Source organism: Megascapheus bottae, chromosome 22 (assembly GCF_031878675.1).
Source record: "Megascapheus bottae isolate mThoBot1 chromosome 22, mThoBot2.hap1, whole genome shotgun sequence".
Classification (NCBI taxonomy): domain Eukaryota; kingdom Metazoa; phylum Chordata; class Mammalia; order Rodentia; family Geomyidae; genus Megascapheus; species Megascapheus bottae.
The window spans coordinates 21,455,250-21,461,249 of NC_143530.1; positions in this window are offsets into that span (position 1 = coordinate 21,455,250).

The window sequence follows — 6,000 nt, forward strand, 5'->3', positions numbered from 1 at the left end:
TCTGAAGTGTACATTGAAGGTACACTCTGCTTATTCCTTGAAGAGAAAGCAAAATATTGTTTTTTAATTTAGTGTTGGGTAGATGAAAGGAAGGCTAGAAGTAGAGGATAATTGCAACTCATATGGCTACAACAATGTATGCTTTCCCAAGTACGTTTACAGCTTTGATCTCTTGTTGAGTTTTACATCTACTTGGAGGTGACAGGGAACAAACATTAACAGATTAACAGATGAAAGCGTTTTGAAGATTCTGTGTAGACTAACTCAAAAATCTGAATAGGATATACTAACACAGAATCACCCACTCTGTTAAATAAGGGCAAGCAATATCTAATTCTTCTTGTTTCTTATGAATCAAATCTTTTAACAGTCATGTTTTTGAGGTACAGAAAGTTTTTTTCCCTAAATCACTTGAAGTGGGATTCTAACTCTTATGGCTATCTCAGTGATCACCTTCTTGTGATCAGATCACATGAGCTCACATACAGGTACATATTAAGTTCATGATGAAAGATTTGCTTTCCTGTCATTAACTATCAGCTAAGAGCCTGGAATTGGTACAAACAAACAAACAAACTCACTGAGTGAGTGAGTGTTGTACTACAAGGGTCAAAAATCTCATAATCACGTAATACTTAAAATTTCAGCTTTTGGTACTTTCCTCTCTACTATGTGTATATCCATTAAGTGGACTAACAACATTTTAAGGAATTAGTACAGCTCATTTGAGTACATTCTCGTGTGTGTGTGTGTGTGTGTGTGTGTGTGTGTGTGTGTGTGTGTGTGTGTCTGTGCGTGTACACCCTGAATATTATGACAGCATTCTGCTACCCTTCCCTTTTCTGTGTGTTTCCCTTCCCTTGGCCTTATCCCTTCTGACACTCCAATTTCCAAGTTTCAGTTTTTTTGCTATTCATTTTGTTAGAATGCTAGTACAGCTATTAATATGATTATAAAGCCTATCCTACACAACAAAGCCAATCACATACATTTCCTTAAAATACACAATTGTAAGCAAGTATCTACCTTGTGTTTTATACTTTCTGTGGGTATATTTTAATATTCGCACTTGAAATTAGTGTGGAGAGAAATGAAGGATGAGTGAAACAAAGACTTTTAGACAATGTATGGCCAAAGAAAAGATGGAGAAATCACAGAAAGAAAAAGAACTTCTGGGAATTAGAGGAAGACTAGCAGAGTAATGATGAGAACCCTGCTGCTTCCCTTTAGCCCTGCCAAGAAACAGGCAATAACACCACCTGTCTGTTTGGCAGCCACAGGTATCTGCACGTGGTTCATGGGTTTTATTTTCTCCCCTTACCAGAATTTCAAGATTTAAATTGGAGACCTAAGTAGTTAAATCAACAGGTGAAACAAAATGTTGCATGAAGCAAAATAGCAAAACAAAACAAAACAAACCCCACCAAACTCACTGTCCACATTGAGGGGCGAGGGTGTGATGGGAGGGAAACCTTGTTCTCCTCAGGCATCCTTGTGAGTTTCGTAAAAAGCTTCTTGTCTAAAAACCTTTCTGTGGCCTCTGGTCTTTGGCTAAGCCAGCAAGCTATCCTGTAGGCTGGCATCGTGCCATGGTAACAGATGGGCAGGAGAGTAGGCAGCAAGGAAACCATGTAGAAGCATCACAAGTGCATGCTGTGGGTGAGAGCTCCAGACATGGCCTGGAGTCTGGAGTCTGTCTGTCCTCCAGTTAGTGCTGAGCGACTGAAAGTGGGGGGAAATGGGGGTAGGAAATGTGGTACTCCTAATCATTGACTGTAACTTGTGTAAGGCAGAAATGGCAAATGGTTGTGCTTAGGATATAGAAAAAGGGCAATGAGAAAAATGGAGATCTTCTTAGGAAAAAAAAACCCATTGATGTTTCTGGTTTGCTTGGTTTTAAAGCCCTGGTGATGTTGATGATGCACTGATGAAAGTGGCAGTGATTATACTTGGACAAACACTCACTTTGCACACAGCTTTCTCATTGTGAGAACAACTTGAAATGAACAATTAACCTTCTAAAACATAGTTCTATTGCTAATGAAGTTCAGAACTGAAACCTTATCTGTTTGGGTGAAGAAAAAGCCTTAAAAATATACTCTGTATTTGTGAATATATATAAAAAAAACCCTCATTGATCAAAGATTCTTTTTCTGGGAATTTCTTGGTTGTAATCAACTTAAATGAAACAGAAACTTTCAATGTAATTCAAAGTTTGCTTTAACTAAAATTTTAGTTTTTGGTTTTGACATGTTTCCCAGTTATGCAATTTTTAAAGATAATACTTGTTTGAAGAAATTTAGAATTAAGTTAATGGAAACTAAGTTAGACCTTAACAAAAGGACTAGATGAACACTACCTCATAGTGGAGTAGAAGACATAAAGGAGCCATTTAATCTCCATTTCAAGGCACTGATAGTCTATATTTAATCAATGGCATTTTTATTATCTATAGAATTATCTTTGATTTTTATGTTTGAAGTCAGTGAATAAGAAGGAACAAAGATCATGTAATTTTATTCTTCTAGATATTGACTCTGGTATTAATCATTTTATTCCTGTTAATCTCAGGAAAAATAAAAATTTGCTAATTTTCCTTCTTTTTACCTCAAATCTTTTTTAGCCTTTTCTCATAAAGAAATGAAGTTTCTTCATATACTTGAAGATAATTATTCTCTGTGTAACAGTTATCACTGCATAACGATAACAAAAGTTTAGGGGCCCGAAAACACACACATGTTTATTACAGAATTATTCACCATAGTCAATGAATAACTCAGTCCAGATGCCCCTGAATGGGTGTGTGTGTGTGTGTGAGTGTGAGTGGATGTGTGTTTATCATATAATCATATATACAGTCAAATTTTACTTATTCATTAGAAAGAATGAAATTGTACCACGTGTACAGAAATGGAAAGACCTGGAAAAAAGTACCTTACAAAAAGTAAGTCAGGCCAACAGAGACAAAAGGTTTAAGTTTTCCTCATATGTGAAGCTAGATTTAGCTTATAGACCTGAAAGTAAATATGTTGGGTGATATGCGAGTGTACACAAAATATGCTAACTGAAATATGGCAGATTCAAATAGTGTAATTCCTTAGAAAAGCAAAATCGAAGTTCGACAAAATAACACGCCAAAGTGGGTACTCAAAAGGGTTGGGATTGGGTTTAGGGGAACAAAAGTATACAAATGAAGCAGGGAAGAGAAGGAGAAAATAGTCAAGAATCCAGCACGTATGCTACAAAATTAAGAAGAGTGAGGGAAGGGGTGGGTAGGGGAAGGATTGGGGAAAATGTTGAAAGCTAAAACATTGATGAAGCATATGTATATACATATATATATATACACACACACACACACACGCACACACACACGCTGTTTTATTATCTAATCCTTTGAACAACTACATAAAGATAATAAAAATGGGTATTTGTTCTTATTGATATGAATATAGATTGAATTGGCTGATGGAGACTATCTAAGCTGATGTAGGATCAGCTGACATCTCACCCTCTAGGAAGGGTAAATGATTAACTTGGGTAGTACTTCAGCAATGGTGGAAGTACAAAATGACAGGCCCAGTAATCAAAGATTGTTTTCTTTTTGTTTGTTTGTTTGGTTTTTTTTTTGCCAGTCCTGGGCTTGAACTCAGGGCCTGAGCACTGTCCTTGGGCTTTCTCAAGGCTGGAGCTTTCCCACTTGAGCCACAGCACCACTTCTGGCTTTTGTCTACATATGCAGTAGCAAGGTATTAAACCCAGATCTTTGTTCACGCTAGTCAAGCACTCTACCACTAGGCCAAACAGCTGACCCACCAAACTTTCTTTATCAGCCTTCCTGACATTCTATGATTCAAGAAAACCATACACCTGAAATAATGTGGAGAACCAACCTTCCTTCCTTCCTTCCTTCCTTTCTTCCTTCCTTCCTTCCTTCCTTCCTTCCTTCCTTCCTTCCTTCTTTCCTTCCTTCCTTCCTTCCTTCCTCCCCCCCTCCCTCCCTCCCTTCCTTCCTTCCTCCCTCCCTCCCTCCCTCCTTCACTCTCTCTCTCCCTTCCTTCCTCCCTCCCTCCCTCCCTCCCTCCCTCCCTCCCTCCCTCCCTCCCTCCCTCCCTCCCTTCCTTCCTTCCTTCCTTCCTCCCTCCCTCCCTCCCTCCCTTCCTTCCTTCCTTCCTTCCTTCCTTCCTTCCTTCCTTCCTTCCTTCCTTCCTTCCTTCCTTCCTTCCTTCCTCCTTTCCTCCCTCCCTCCCTTTTTCTCCCTTTCCTCTCCCCCTCTGATTTTCCCCATAAAGAGAGATGATAAAGGGAGTGGTAAAGAGCTGGGACTGTGCCAATTCAGTTCTGCCCATTTTTTAAAATTGCAGATCTCCATATTAGACTTTCTATATACAATTATGTACTGAGTTGGCTATGCCTCGGTATAAAGCTAGTTGTGACTATTTACCCACAAAATTTCAAGCCTTAACTCTTCCATTAACTCAAAGATCTTTGTCAATGCTATCTTAAAGATGACCCTTTCCTCCCTCAGGATCTGATGCTAAGGACTTTTCCAGAAGGAAATTACCAGCATAAAATTCGTGTTCATCTCCCCATACAGGACATAAACCCTCTGCTCTAGCTCTCTAGAATCTGGGTTCTAAATGATTTACTGATGATTAAAATGGCTTTTTTTTGCCAAAGTAACTTTCTGAATGGTAATTGAGCTAAAATCGACTCTTCCTTTTTGAAGAAATATGCATGGCACAACTCCCATGAAATAATTGCATCTCCACTGGTTCTAGGCATATAGAATTCATTTTTTCCTTGATAAAGGGTCAGATAAGAGATGAGGTAGAACAGTAGGAGGAAGGGGGAGGGATGGTAGAACTAGAATAGAAAAAAAGAAGCAAAGAGGGATGGAGGAAGAGAGAACATTCTTAGGTGATCTACAAATATGCATGATTAAACACGGGGCACTCATTTCATAAATAACATCATCTTTATTTCTCAAATAGTAGTGCTGTCAAATCTATCCTATGTCCATCCATTAGCATGAAATATGAACTTGTGTCTATGCTGTTTTTTGAACATTCATTCCCCCTAGAACCACTACTTAAGTTTCATCACATGCATCTTTAGAATTCCTTGTCTTGAGATCTGTTAGGAAAGTGCAGTTTGAAAACTTTTTGCTCGCATCTTCTTTCCATGTTAACCAGGCAGAACTGGCTGATTCAGATGTTTAGGATCTCTGGAGTACTTAATCTGTTACCATCCCGACCCATCCTAGTGTGTTCTAGATTTCTTAGGAGCAATCTTTATTTATTTTTGGAGCTCACAGATTGCATTTGAACGAGTCAGGAATATTTTTTCAGCTTATTTTAGTGAAGTTACTCATGTTTTATCCCATTGGGGAAAAATGTGCTGTTTTCCACACAGTTTATATTAATGCCACTGTAATGACCAGCTATTATTTTACTAGATCACTATGAGGGCAAAAGATAATTCACATACCTGTTTGGTTTTGTACACGAAGGTGTAGACATGCCAAAGTAGCACATTTTTACTGGTTAGATAAATCAAGGTGAGGGTTACAACTGTAACCTTACTTTAATTTTACTCTCCACACCCGAATTGTTTGTGTTCATAGGTAATCTTTCTTCCTGAGCTGTTTTAGTGAGAGGGTAAGCATAACATTACCTTTTTAGAGTGCTGGAGTGATGAATATACATGTGTGGCAGGAAGCTTGCACTCCCTTCCTAGGATGGGAGGGTCAGTTGTCTGCTTGTTTGGGGGTTATTTTGTAGTACCTATGAATTCCAAGACTGATAGATTGTTTCACCAGACACAAAATGTCATACATTTTTCTTAACTTGCCTGAGCACTGGTGTTTGTTTCCTGATTATCAACTTGATTAACTATACCTAGTGACCAAATTAAAACCAAACACAGAAGCCAAACTCTAGTTACTTTCCCTTATCCATTGTCCCAGTCCACCAGCATTGGGCATCCTCATAATCTGGT